Here is a 15,589-nt window from a genome sequence, read left to right on the forward strand (position 1 = left end):
CAGGCCCAGAGTTTTGTGGCTCCGGGTGGGGGGTGGCGGGGGTGGGGATATGGGCAGACCCAGCTACAGCAAACACACAGGAAACTTGTGAGAGGGGAGGGGGAAGTTAGCAGATTTGGTCTTGAACTTAGTGGGAGTGGGGGCGGAAATGTGATTATCTTTGGGGCTTGGGAATGAGGAACAGAAGGAAGAAAGCTGTTTTAGGGGGGCCAGAGCAGGCCTAGAGGGACAGCTCCCTACCCCAGGAGCTCATAGTTGAGAAGGAAGGGAAATGAGGCCCCTCCCCTCAGTGCTGAGGACAAGGCACTTGGCTCAGTCTTCTTCTGCCCCACCCTCAACCATGGAAGAGATGTGGTCCTTGTCCTCTGGCTCCTTTTAAGAGTCCAGAGGCTGTTCTCTGTTGAGCCTCTGGAAGAAGCTTTTGCTAACCTGATAAGTGCTGATCATTATGGCACAGGAGGGGGTGGCCTTGATGACCGCTGGAACAGAGCCTGCAAAGAGTCCCGTGGTGCCTGGTTCAGCCAGGATCTTCCACAGCAGACGTCACTCACAGCCGCGACTGCTCCCAGTGTGAGGTGGCATGGAGTCAGGATGGCCACCACTATCCCTTAGAGGCTGCCAGCCACAAAACTGATGATTCCCACAGATGTCTGGTGTTTTGGCCAGAGCCCACTCATCCATCTGCTCACCAGCTGTAGTTGAACCAGGACAGGGTTGAGAAGGGCACATCCTAAAGGGTAGCAGGACCCTGGCCTCAGTGAGTGCCAGCCAACCTGAGCCATGGCAGCTGGGCACAGGCACCAAGCTCCCGGTGTGACACGGGCTGAGCCTACAGCTTGGTCTGCACCAGCTACAAGTGGGCTAGTGTGCCAGCCACCATGGGTGCAAAGAAGTCAGGAGTCAGGGCTTGACCACAAAGGAAGGCCTTCAGTTGGTCACAGGCAGTGAAGGAGATGGCAGTGGCTAACACGGGTGGCTGGGAGGCCAGTCCACAGGGTCCTCTTCTGTCCTACAGTCTTCACAGAGGTATCCACGATGCCAGTGAGGCAAGCACAGTCCTGAAACAAGGTGGCATGAAGTGCACCATTTGGGTACAAGTACAGGGGCTCCAGAACACCACTGCAGATAGGAGGCACCTCCCTGTGGACCAGAGAGAGGAGAGCAATTTGGCATAGCAGTGGCTCCAGAGTCTGGAGGGAGGCCTCAGCTAACTGGCCACTGAGGGACACAGCCTGCAAGTGTGCCTTCCCCACATCCAGGGGCGTCATGCAGGGGGAGGTGGCCACAGTCCCAGTGCCTGAGGCAGCATTTGATGGAGGGAGCTGATGCCACCTTGTAGCTTCAGTTCTGGCTGGAGGCCAGTTCACGGTCTGTGCACCAATTACTAGAGCTTTTAAGTGAAATCTTTGTAAGGTCCACCCAATTCAATCAACATCCCCTCTCCCACACTTTGTTGTGCTCTGGGAGTAGCATGGTTTACACTAACTCCCTCTGTCTCCATACACTTCAGAATAGCTGCACAAAAATTTCTGTTGGGATTAGCAATTTACTGAATATAGAGGTGGATACGGAGAGTATTGACATCCTTATAATAATGATCATTCACATACAAGAATTTAGTGTAATTCTTCATTTGTCACAATTTTTATGTGTCTATCAATAAAACTTCATACTTTATCCATTAAGGCTTATAATATTGTATTAGGTTTATTTCTTGTGATTTTATATTTTTCTTGTCATTGAGTAGGACATTCTTTCTTAATTTTCAATTATAATTCGAGTACAGTGAGTGCTTCCACAATTCTGTACCTTCCTCAGTGATCATCATGAGAAGTGTGCTCTTAATCCCCTTCCCCTATGTCACCCACTCCCCCCACCGACCTCTCACCTGGCAAACACCAGTTTGCGCTCCGTATTTAAGAGTCTGTTTTTGGGTTTGTCTTCTTTCTTCTTTGTTCATTCGTCTCTTAAATTTCGCATGAGTGAAATCATATGGTATTTGTCTTTAACTGACTTGTTTCACTTAGCATTATACTCCCTAATCCATCCATGTTGCTGCAGATAGGAAGATCTCATCCTTTCTATGGCCAACTAACATTCCTGTGTGCATGTGCGTGTGTGTGTGTGTGTGTGTGTGTGTGTGTGTGTACTACATCTTCTTTATCCATTCATCAATGGATGCTTGGATTGCTTCCATATCTTGGCAATAATAATAATAATAATAATAATACTGCAATAAACAAGGGTGCACATAATCTTTTCCAATTGGTGTTTTTCTTTTCTTTGGGTAAATATCAAATGGTATTATCATATGGTAATTCTACTTCTAATTTTTTGAGGAATCTCCATGCTGTTTTCCACAGTGCCTGCACCAGCTTGCATTCCCACCAATAGTGCACAAAGATTTCTTTTTCTCCACATCCTCACCAACACTTGTAATTCCTTACCTTTTGAGTCTAGCCCTCCTAACAGGTGTAAGGTGATATCTCATTGTGGTTTTGAGTTGCATTTCCCTGATGATGAGTGATGTTGAACATATTTTCATGTGTTTATTGGCCATCTGTATATCTTCTTCGGGAAAACGTCTATTCATGTCTTCTGTCCATTTTAATCTAGATTCTTTGGGGGTATTTTTGGTGTTGAGTTGTATAAGTTCTTTATATATTTTGGATATTAGCCCCTTATTAGATATATCATTTGCAAGCATCTTCTTCCAGTCAGTAGGTTGTCTTTTTGCTTTGTTGATGGTGTCCTGCGATGTGCAAAAACGTTTTATTTTGATGTCATCCCAATGGTTTAATTTTTTTATTTTCCTTGCCTGAGGAGACATATATAGAAAAATATTTCTATGGCTGATGTGAGAAAGAGTACTGTCTATATTTTCTCCTAGGAATTTTATGGTTTTACATCTCACAGGTCTTGAATCCATTTTGAATTTACTTTTGTGTATGGTGTGAGAAAGTGGTCCAGTTTTGTTCTTTTGAATCTAGCTGTCTAGTTTTCCCAATGCCATTTGTTGAAAAGATTCTTTTCACATTATATATTTTTGCCTCCCTGTGGAAGATTAATTGATGATATAATCATGAGTTTATTTCTGGGCTCTTTACTCTGTTCTATTGATCAGAATTGATGTGTCTATTTTTGTGCCAGCACCATACTCTTTTAATTTTTATAATTTTGTAGTATATCCTGAAATCTGGGATTGTGACACTTCCTGTTTTGTTTTCTTTCTCAAGATTGCTTTGGTTATTGGGGGTCTTTTGTGTTTCTATCCAAATGTTAGTATTATTTGTTCTAGTTCTGTGAAAAATGCTGTTGGTATTTTGATAAGGATTACATTGAATCTGTAGACTGCTTTGGGTCGTATGGACATTTTCACAATATTTTTCTTCCAATCCATGAACATGGAATGTTTTTCCATTTGTGTCCTCGTTAATTTCTTTCATAAGTGACTGACAGTTTTCAGAGTACAGGTCTTTCACCTCCTTGGTTAAGTTTATTCCTGGGTATTTTATTCTTTTTGATGCAATTGTTAATGGGATTGTTTTCTTGATTTCTCTTTCTGCTACTTCATTAACAGTGTATGCAAATGCAACAGATTTCTGCATATTGATTTTGTATCCTGCAACTTTACTGAATTCATTTACCAGTTCTACTAGTTTTTTTTTTCGTTGAGTCTTTAGGGTTTTCTACATAGAGTAATATGTCATCTGCAAATAGTGAAAGTTTTACTTCTTCCTTGGATGCCTTTTATTGCGTACGACACCTTTTTTTTCCAGGTTACTTCCAATGTGTCATTTTAAATATTATATACATTTCAAAAACACTTGACGTTCATAAGCCCTAGAAGAATATCAAAGGGACATGTTTATAACATCCAATCTCAGTTGCAAAGACCAACAATAATAGTACCAACATATGAATATTATAGAGTTTACAAATGGTCAAAAAAAAGAATACCTTTTAATGGTAGGCTGCTAACTAAAGTAGTTGGAGGATTATTAACTCAAGATAACAGTTTTCTATCTGATGAAAAAGCCATACTAGTTGTTAGAAGATAGTTCTTCAGATAGACAAATACAATCTTGGATCCTATCAAGATAGCTAAGAGGTGAAATGGAATTCAATAAAGCCAAGTTTTTTTTGTTCAGTGATATCCAATTTTTTTAAAAATGTAAATGTAAGTTAGTAAACATACAATTAGTATTGGTTTCAGGAGTAGAACCTAGTCATTCATCACTTACATATGATACCCAGCACTCATTCCAACAAGTGTCCTCTTTAATGCCAATCACCTGTTTAACCCATCCCCCCCCCCACACCTCCCCTCCAGCAACCCTCAGTCCATTCTCTGTATTTAAGAATCTTTTATGGTTTGCCTCCCTCTGTCTTTTTATCTTCTTTTTCCTACCCTTCCCCTATGTTCATCTGTTGTGTTTCTTAAATTTCACATATACGTGAAATCATATGATATTTATCTTTCTCTGACTGACTTATGATATCCTTTTAAATTTCAAATTCTAACTAGATTTATTTATGGAAATGCACATGAATTTTTATATTCATAAAAGTGCCATTTAAAAGCTTAGTAACATTTTTTTTTCCAGCCTTATCGAGATATAATTGACATAGGACAATGTGTAAGTTGAAGGGCTTAGGATGTTGATCCGATATACTAATATACTGCAGAATGATTGCCACCATAGGATCAACTCACACTGCCACCACATCTCATAATTACCTTTTGTGGGTGTTTGTGTGGTGAGAACACTTAAGAGCTACTCTCTTAACAACTTTCAAGTATACAATACAATATTAATTCAAACAGTTTTTCCATAGATTTGTGGGGATGGAGTTTGTACAGATATACCAAATTATTTCATATAATCTCAAATTTGCCTCCTCTTTCCAAGTCCCTTTTCTTGTCCCACTGAATCAACTTCTGTTTCAGTACTACATTGAAATAAGATTGGGGACAGAGGGTATGTTTGTCTCATATCCTAAAAGGTATTCTGTCATCATTTTTCCGTTATGAGGTTTTGACTACTTTTCTTTCTTTTTTTTTTTTTTTTAATGTTCTTTTGGAATGGGTTAAGGAAATTCCTTTCTTTCCTAATTTACAAAGATACATCTAAGAGCACAAATAGACATGGAATCTTCTAGATTTACCTTTTTTTTCATCTGTTAAGGTGATCATATTTGTTTCCTTCTGTAATCTGTGAAATATGAAGAATTACATTTACTAGTCATACCCAGAGCATACCCTCTGCTGATGAAAGCAGGGCGCCTGCAGGTGGGAGCAAATCCTCAGTCAGCGTGAGAGATGTCAGGTGATTCCAGCTGTGCAGCAAATCTGGCGACCTCAGGGTTTGGGATCTAGGCAGGGCCTCTATGAATCCCATCACCTGTTAAATTTACCCATGATTGTACTGCTCCACAATCTCTTATACTGGAAAGGCCCCTTGCCAGACCTTGATGCAGAATGCATGGAATATTCACCTTATGTGGATCATGGAACAGACAGTTATCTGAAGTTAAGATTATAAGCGGAGAAGTTCTTTTTCTTTGGCACTGCCCCAGTCAATTGTTTTGGGGGTTCTTTGCCAGATTCCCCAAGAGCGCCAACATCACAAGCTGGGTCTGTACTGTCTTGTTATCAGCAGACCTGAGAAGAAAGGTCTACGTGGAGAAAAACAGTTGAGGCACAAAAGCCCAGGTGAAGCAGTGTTTCCCTTCCATTGTGAACCTGGTTATCCAGAACCTCCCTCAGTCAATAAAAAGGGGAGGAATTAACCCGCCCACCCATCTCTGGGTGGGTGTTGACCTTCTCTTCTCACTTCCCTGGCTTGCTTGCTTTAGGAACTGGCCCAGGAGATTGGTGTCCGGGTTGGTGAGTTACCATTCTTGCCAATTTGTTCATTTTGATTTTTAAAATCCTGTTATTTATGTTGTTACTGAAATTTTCCAATTCTCTCAGGTTTTTTTTTTTCCACGCTGTTTTTTTTTTTTAAGCAGAAACTCATGTTTGTGGCTTTACCATGGACACCATCCTTCTATTTAGTGACTGCAATGTTAGAGGATATTTTAAGGGTGAGCTATAGCTTCTCTACTCTGAGGGATCCTCAACTGTGTTCTAAGGCGCTGGCTCTCAATTTTGGCTGCGTGTGGAAGTTATTTGGGGGAATTGTAAGAAAAGATGGATTCCTGGGTCTAACTTTCAAAGCATCTTGTTTAACAGGTCTGGATATTTCTGGGCATTGGGAGTGTTAAAAAAAAAAAAAAAGAAGAAGAAGAAGAAAGAAAAGAAAAGCAGACATAGAAAAATTAAAACCACCAAATTTGTAAAATAGATTCAGAAAGAGCTTATTGTGCATTTAAGAATGGTTTTCGAACTGGGAGCTTTCAAATTCAAAACTCATGAAGCTCAGGTGAATGACGTTACAGCGTATAAAGCGAAAATGAGGAGTTAGTTAACCTTTACAATGGTTGGTTATTCTGGAGAGGATCTCCAGATGGCAGGGAATGGTTTCAAAGTGATAATCTTACACGTTTTTAGGTAGATGGCTTAAGTTTCTTAAAAAAAAAAGAAACTCTTGAATGTTTAAACTGATGTATGATTAACCTACAATGTTACATTAGTTTCAGGTGTACGACATAGTGATTCAACAACTCTATAACTCTGTGCTCTCCATAAGTGCTCACCATCGACGTTAAATTTCTTCTATGGTTATCAGAGGTGTTTGCAAGAAACAACTTCAGTTTCACTTATGTTCATGAAATAAGGTAGATTTAGTTTTGCTGATGTGGTTTAAGTGGTTTCTTCTGCCCAGGGAATTTTCTTCTTAAAAACATTTTTATTTTAAAACTTTTTACTCAAATTCCAGTTGATTAACATACAGCGTGATAATAGTTTCAGGTGTACAATACAGTGATTTGACACTTGCCTCAGACACTCAGTGCTCATCATGGCAAGTGCTCTCCTTAGTCTCCATCAGCTATTTAACACATGCCCGCACCCTCTGGTACCCATCAGTTTGTTCTCTATAGTTAAGTATCTGTTACTTGGCTTGCCTCTCTCTCTTTTCCTTGGCTCCTTTGTTTTGTTAAATTCCACATATGAGTGAAATTGTATGGTATTTGACTTTCTCTGACTTATTTCACTTAGCATTATACTCTCGAGTTCCATTCATGTCCTTGCAAATGGAAAGACTTTTTTTCTGGCTGAGTAATATTCTATTATATATATCCATCATCTATATACATCACATCTTCTTTATCCAGTAATTGGTTGATAGACACTTGGGTTCTTTCCATAATTTGGCTATTGCTGATAATGCTTCTATAAACATTAAGGTACATGTATCCCTTTGAATTAGTATTTTTGTATTCTTTGGGTAAGTACCTGGTAGTGCAATTGCTGGATCATTGGGTATTGTTTTTAATTTCTTGAGGAGTCTCCAAACTGTTCTCCACAGTGGCTGCACCAGGTTGCATTCCCACCAACCATGCAAGAGGGTTCCCCTTTCTCTGCATCCTTGCCAACACCTGTCTTTTCTTGTGTTGTAGAATTTGCCCCAGGGAATTTTCAAGTTTGGTCTCCATTTTCTATTTAACATTAACAGGGTTGTTTTTTTTTTTTTTTTTGTTTTTGTTTTTTTTTTTTTGGTTTTTTTATGAACTCAAGTGATTCTTCTGGGCAACAATTCTTGAGAAGGTCTGGTCTAAGGTGCTCAGTATGTAACTGTCGGGTCCTCAGTTATTCAGCCACATGATTCAGTCAGGATACTTCAATCCTTCTGCATTCATTTTCCTTGTTGAAACCTTGTGTGGGCATTGGACCCCATCTCAACTGTTAAAAAGAATCTAAACCCCAAGGAGGAAGTTCAATGACAGAGGATGGTGTAAAATAGAAGTCAAAGGAGGGATTCAGGGGGAAGAGTGGATTTCATGGGATTTAACTTTCTTCACTGCATAATAAACTTCTATTCATCGAAAAGCTCTTAGAACCAAGATTTAAAACCAGAAACAGTTATCCATGCTATACAAACATAACCAATGTTAAGCAAATTTACTTCCTTCTAGTGATGTTTGTCTAAGAAAGGAGACAGACTTTATAAACACTAGTCTCTTACACAACTTTGATTTTCCTAAAACTGGAAGTAGGAGAACTTGTTAAGTATTCTTAGAAAGTCTGAATTTGAGTTTATAGTGCACAACATTGATACACTAGGTATATTTAATCATGCTCTGTTGTCAATCTTCAGTTTCTGATTTTATACAATCCATTGGACAACTTAAAGAATTCTGTATTACATAAGATTGACACCTAGTGGTTCTACTTGATAGGCTCCTAGAAGAGGAACTGAGTCCAAGATAGTTAAATTGAGGAAAAGCTTTTAATACTGTCTGCTTTCCTAAAGGGATATCACTGTTTGACACCAACAATCTATATGCCCATCTGACCACACTGCAATGCTTCTTTTCAGCTTACTTGAATAAACGTCTTTTTCTGAACCATAAGGTACACTGCTCTGAATAGTTTAGCTATATCTTGCATATAACTATTTTTAATTTCTTATCTCTATTTCCAACTTCTATATATAATTGGCAGTGTTTTCCCACTGATTAACAGAGCTCCTGAAGTAAGGCTAATTTGGCTTACTTTGGTTGTTGGGTATTCTCTATTAGCTTATTGCTTCTATGTATACATTTTCCCCCTCAGAATACATGCCTGTGGGTTTTTTTAAACTTTTATGCCTGTTTTTTTAAATGCCAATCTTATTTTTTCTTTAATGTGCACATCTTTATTATATTTGCCATCCACGAGCCTGGTGCTCACTCTGTCTTGGAACATTCTATGACAATACTGAATGAGGGACTCTACACTCAAAATCATAGGAAAACCTCAACAATAATTAAAATCTACAAAATAGAAGAACAATAACATTCGTTGTTTTCTATTAAATTAATGTTGGGGCACCTGGGTGGCTCAGTCGGTTGGGTGTCCGACTTCAGCTCAGGTAATGATCTCACAGTCCGTGAGTTCGAGCCCCGCGTCGGGCTCTGTGCTGACAGCTCAGAGCCTGGAGCCATCTTCAGATTCTGTGTCTCCTTCTCTCTCTGCCCCTCCCCTGCTCATGCTCTGTCTCAAAAATAAATGAAAACATTTTAAATTTTTTAAAAATAAATTAATAAAATGTTTAAAACATACTCATTGCTGGAGATGGTGTACTAAAACTGGTACACATGTGCATCTCTTTTTTTATACATTAAATGTAACTTATTTTTTTTTTTATGTTTATTTTTTATTTATTTTATTTTTTTTAATATATGAAATTTACTGTCAAATTGGTTTCCATACAACACCCAGTGCTCATCCCAACATATGGAACTGGAGGGTATTATGCTAAGTGAAATAAGTCAGGCATAGAAAGACGGGTACCTATTTCTTACCTTTGTAAGTTCATTTATTTTGAGAGTGAGTGTGTGTAGGTGGGCAGGCAAGTGGCAGAGAGAGAATATTTTTTTTTCACCTTTTAATTTATTTTTGAGAGACTGAACACAAGTGAAGGAAGGGCATAAAGAGAGGAAGACACAGAAGACAAAGCAGGCTCCAGGCTGTCAGCACAGAGGCTGACATAGGGCTCTAACTCATGAGCTGTGAGATCATGACCTGAGCTGAAGTTGGACGCTTAACTGACTGAGCCACTAAGGAGCCCCAAGGGAAAGAGAGCATCTTAAGCACCCTCCACACTCAGCACGGAGCCAGTCACAGGACTTGATCCCATGAACCATGAGATCATCATCTGAACCAAAATCAAGAGTCTGATGTTGAACTGAATCACCAAGGTGCCTCCCAATCCTATTTCTTAAAAATGCAGCTAACTAATTTGTTTACCTGGAGTTGGTGGTGGTGGTGGCTCCTATTTTCTCCTGAATGTTAGACAGCCTTATCAGCATCATTAATTTAACGCATGCACCTTCATTTCAATATGAATTCATGATGGCATTGCAGATGGACACATGTCTACACCATGTACACAAAAACATTTGTGTTTTTATGGGCTATTAAGGACGATAGTCATAAAAGAACCACCATGTTACAGAAACTGATGTCTGCCTTCCCCCAGAAAGTGTTAGGACTGATACTCCACATTTATCTCAACTCAAAAGTTTACCAAGTCTGTTGTTAAGATCATTGTTCCAGAAAGAGTTCAGACCTATGATTAACAGATTATAAAACTGCAGCTCATATCAGACCACAGGAATCTTCTATGTCAACTTTGAATGAATAGATGGTTCTGTGTAGTTTTTTAATGTTTATTTTTGAGAGAGCTTAAGCAGGGGAGGGGCAGAGAGAGAGAGAGAGAGAGAGAGAGAAAGGAAGAGAGAATCCCAAGCAGGTTCCCCGCTGTCAGTGCAGAGCCTGATGTGGGGCTCAATGTCACTAACTCTAAGATCATAACCTGAAGTGAAATCAAGAGTTGGATGCTTAATAAAGTGAGCCACCCAGTGCCCCGATGGTGCTGTGTAGTGTGAGTCCCTGATCCCATATTTATGTTCTAGATCCTATATTCCTTGATCCTAAGATCCTAAGTCTGACCCTCCCTGAGACACAAGATGGTAGAGTTGGGTCCTACTGACTTTGACCTACTGTGGTATCAAGATAAACTCAATAAAAAGGAATCTCTAGGGGCGCCTGGGTGGCTCAGTCGGTTAAGCGTCTGACTTCGGCTCAGGTCACGATCTCAAGGTCTGTGAGTTCGAGCCCCTCATCGGGCTCTGTGCTGACAGCTCAGAGCCTGGAGCCTGCTTCGGATTCTGTGTGTGTCTCTCTCTGCTCCTCCCCCGTTCATGCTCTGTCTCTCTCTGTCTCAAAAATAAACATTAAAAAAAAAAAGGAATCTGTAGACACTGAGTGGAGATTGGACTGCCACAGACCCCAAGGCTTGATCTATGGTAAGTCAAACAATATCTGGTTAACATGTTGACCACCTCTTATGAGGCATAGCACATCTGAAATAACAGAATCTTTCAAAAGCTCCATCACAAAGATCTGTGTGAGAAGACCGACATTAGATGAAACTGTGAGTAGTGGGTAAGGATGGGGGAAGTTTTTAGGAAGCCTGATTTTTCTAAGTGACTTCTCTATCCCCAAAGATCCAGTTTTCAGATCTGGAAGCTATAAGACCGGTGATGGATTGGATGTGGGTCTGGTCTTCTGACTTTGATTCTTCAATCCTCCTCCATTGTCCTCCATCCTACTAAGTCTTATGAAAGTAGCCACCCAAGGGGATTATACCCACCCAAAGAAAGTGCTTAAACTAGACTAGATTATAAGCATGAAGCTTTATTATAAGATCTGGCCAAAGCAATCTGTAGACCAATGTAGATATTATGGGAAATTAACATACTAGGTATTCTGCTAGGCATATGTTCATTGACCCAGCTGATAACACACATCTCTGAAATGGATGTAATTATTGATACCGATTGAAAGAAACAGAATATAAAGGGACACCTGGGGGTGCCTGTGTGACTGAGTTTGTTAAACATCCGACTTCAGGTCATGATCTCACAGCTCATGAGTTAGAACCCCGCCTCAAGCTCTGTGCTGATAGCTCAGAGCCTGGATACTGCTTTGGATTCTGTCTCCCCCCTCTCTCTGCCCCTCCTTCTCTCACACTCTGTCTCTATCTCAAAAGTAAACATTAAAAAGAAAAGAAAGAAACAAGAGAAATTACCAAGACCATGAATCTTGTCCCAAGTCCCTTAGGTAGGGTGAAGACTACACACCACGATCTTTTCCATAGCTTTTCCTTCCCTTGTATATTCTTCATTTGTCTGGAGAGATTCCCATATTTACAGGGACCAGTGAACCAGGTAATACAGATGTGCAAAGTAGTTGCCAATTTGAGATAAAAATGTGTGTTCAGGTAGCTAGGATTCCTCAGCTCTTGTTACCTTCCAGATTTAACAAGTAGTCTCATGAAAGAGATTTCAGATCATCTTCGGTCTTAGCCCGAAATAAATTATTGGCCATCCTCTACTAAACTGATTTTTTAAAAATTAAAGTACGGTTGATACACAAGATTACTTTCAGGTGTTCAACATAGTGATTTGGTAATTCTATATGTTATACAATGCTCACCATGGTAAGTGTAGTTACCATCTGTCACCATACAAAATTATTACAGTATTATTGACTATATTCTTGTAATTTTCATCCCCATAATTTATTTTTATAACTGGACATTCATACCTTGTAATTCCCTTCACCCATCTCCCCACTCCACCTCCCCTCTGGCAGCCAACAGTTTGTTCTCTGTATTTAGGAGTCTCCTTTTTTTTTTTTTTTTTTTTTTAAATTCAAGTTAGCTAACATACAGCATAGTCTTAGCTTCAGGACTAGAACCCAGTGATTCATCTCTTACATATGACACTCAGTGTTCATCTTGAAAAGTGCCCTCCTTAATGCCCAACATCGATTTCACCCATCCCCCCACCCACCTCCCTTCAAGCAACCCTCAGTTTGTTCTCTGTATTTAAGAGTCTCTTATGGTTTGCCTCACTCTGTTTTTATCTTCTTTTTCCCTCCCTTCCCCTATGTTCATCTATTTTGTTTCTTAAATTCCACATATGCGTGAAATCCTATGATACTTGTCTTTCCCTGACTTATTTCGCTTAGCATAAAACACTCTAGTTCCATCCACATTATTGCAAATGGCAAGCTTTCATTCTTTTTGGTCGCCAAGTAATACTCCATTGTGTGTGTGTGTGTGTGTGTGTGTGTGTGTGTGTGTGTGTGTGTGTGTACACACACACACACAAACACTATGTCTTCTTGATCCATTCAACAGTCCATGGACATTTGGGCTCTTTCCTTAATTTGGCTATTGTTGATAGTGCTGCTATAAACATTGGGGTGCCTGTGTCCCTTCGAATCCTTTAAGTAAATACCTAGTAGTGCAAATGCTGGGTCGTAGGGTAGTTCTACTTTTAATTTTTTGAGGAACCTCCATACTGTTTTGCAGAATGACTGCACCAGTTTGCATTCCCATCAGCAGTGCAAAAGGGTTTGCCCTTCTCCATATCCTTGCCAACATCTGTTGCCTGGGTTGTTCATTTTAGCCATTCTGACAGGTGTGCGGTGGTATCTCATTGTGGTTTTGATTAGTATTTCCCTGATGAGTGAAGTTGAGCATCTTTTCACGTGTCTGTTAGCCATATGGATGTCTTCTTTGGAAAAATGTCTATTCATGTCTTGTGCCTATTTTTTCACTGGACTATTTTGTTTGGGGGGTGTTGAGTTTGATAAGTTGGTAGATTTCAGATACTAACCCTTTATCTGATATGTCATTAGCAAATATCTTCTCCCATTCTGTTGGTTGCCTTCAGTTTTGTTGATTATTTCATCCGCTGTGCAAAAGAATTTTTATTTGAGAGCAAGAAAGCACACAAGTGGGGGAAAGAGGCAGAGAGAGACAGAATATTTGGGGGGGGGTGTCCGTGTATGTATTATTTATTTTTCTTTATTTAGATTTTATTTAGTTAACATACAGTGCAATCTTGGTTTCAGGAGTAGAACTCAGTGATTCATCACCTACAAACAACACCCACTGCTTATCCCAACATGTGCCCACCTTAGTACCCATCACCCATCTAGCCCATCTTCCACCCACCTTCCTCCATCAACCCTCAGTTTGTACTCTATCCTTTAGAGTCTCTTGTGGTACGTTTCCCTCTCTCCTCCCCCCCATCCCACTTCCCATATGTTCATCTGTTTTGTTTCTTAAATTCTACATATTAGTGAAATTACATGGTGTTTGTCTTTCTTTGATTAACTTACTTCACTTAGCATAGTACATTCTAGCTCCATCCACATTGTTGCAAATGGAGATATTTTATTCTTTTTGATGACAGAGTAATATTTCATTGTGTATGTGTATGCCACATCTTTATCCTTCATCAATTGATGGACATTTTTCAAAGTTTGGCTATTGTTGATAATGCTGCTATAAACATTGGTGTGCATGGACCCCTTCAAATCTGTATTTTTGTATCCTTTGGGTAAATACCTACCTAATAGTGTAATTGCTGGATAATAAGGTAGTCCTATTTTCAGTTTTTAAAGGAAACTCCATACTGTTCTCCAGAGGGGCCACACCAGATTTCATTTCCGCCAACAGCGCAAGAGGATTCCCCTTTCTCTGCATCCTCGCCAACATCTTTTTTTTCCCCCTTGCGTTGTTAATTTTAGCCATTCTGACAGATATGTGGTAGTATCTCCTTGTGGTTTTGATTTGTATTTTCCTGATGACAAGTGATGTTGAGCATCTTTTCATGTGTCTGTTGGCCATCTGGATGTCTTCTTTAGGAAAGTGTCTATCATGTATTCTGCCCAGTTCTTAACTGAGTTATTTATTTTTTGGCTGTTGGGTTTGGGAAGTTCTTTATAGATTTTGGATACTAACCCTTTATCCGATATGTTGCTTGCAAATATCTTCTCCCATTCAGGAGGCTGCCTTTTAGTCTTATTGATTGTTTCTTTTGCTGTGCAAAAGCTTTTTACCTTGATGAGGTCCCAATGGTTCATACTTGATTTTGTTTCTCTTGCTTTCAGCAACGTGTCTAATAAGAAGTGGCTGCGGCCAAGGTCAAAGAGGTTGCCCCCTGTGTTCTCCTCTAGAATTTTGATGGTTTCCTGTATCACATTTAGATCTTCCATTCATTTGAATTTATTTTTGTGCATTGTGTTAAAAAGTGTTCCAGGTTCATTCTTCTGTGTTTAGTTGTCCAGGTTCCCAACATCATTTGTTGAATGTTGATGTCTGTCTTTGTTGAATGATGTTGATGTCTGTCTTTTTTTTCCATTGGATATTCTTCCCTGCTTTCTTGAAGATGAGTTTACCATATAGTTGTGGGTCCATTTATGGGCTTTCTATTATGTTTCATTGATCTGTGTGTGTGTGTGTGTGTGTGTGTGTGTGTGTATGTGTGTGTGTGTGTGTACACCATACTGTCTTGATGACTACAGCTTTGCAATATAGCTTGAAATCTGGAATCATGATGCATCCAGTTTTGTTTTTCTTTTTCAGGATTGCTGTGGCTGTTTGGGTTCTTTTGTGGTTCCATGCGAATTTTAGGACTGTTTCTTCCAGCTTTGTGAAAAATGCTGGTAGTATTTTGATAGAGATTGCATTTAATGTGTAGATTGCTTTGGGTAGTATCGACATTTTAACAATGTTTGTTCTTCCAATCTATGAGCATGGAATGTTTTTCCATTTCTTCGTGTCTTCTTCAATTTCTTTCATGAGTCTTCTATAGTTTTCAGAATACAGATATTTTACCTATTAGGTTTATTCCTTAGGTATCTTATTGTTTTTGGTGCACATGCAAATAGGATCAAGTCCTTGATTTCTTTTTCTGCTGCTTCATCATTGGAATATTGAAATGTCACAGGTTTCTGCTGATTTTTTATATCCTGTGACTTTACTGAATTCATGTATTCTAGAAATTTTTTGGTCGAGTCTCTGGGGTTTTGTACTAGAGTATCATGTCATCTGCAAATAGTGAAAGTTTGATTTCT

The 15,589-nt window shown here is 39.5% G+C and overlaps 1 pseudogene; it reads right to left on the bottom strand.

Moving 5' to 3' along the window:
- Positions 1-375: 375 nt before the first annotated feature.
- Positions 376-14,216, bottom strand: LOC122208801 (annotated as a pseudogene).
- Positions 14,217-15,589: the final 1,373 nt, after the last annotated feature.

Source organism: Panthera leo, chromosome E2 (assembly GCF_018350215.1).
Source record: "Panthera leo isolate Ple1 chromosome E2, P.leo_Ple1_pat1.1, whole genome shotgun sequence".
In the NCBI taxonomy this organism is placed as follows: domain Eukaryota; kingdom Metazoa; phylum Chordata; class Mammalia; order Carnivora; family Felidae; genus Panthera; species Panthera leo.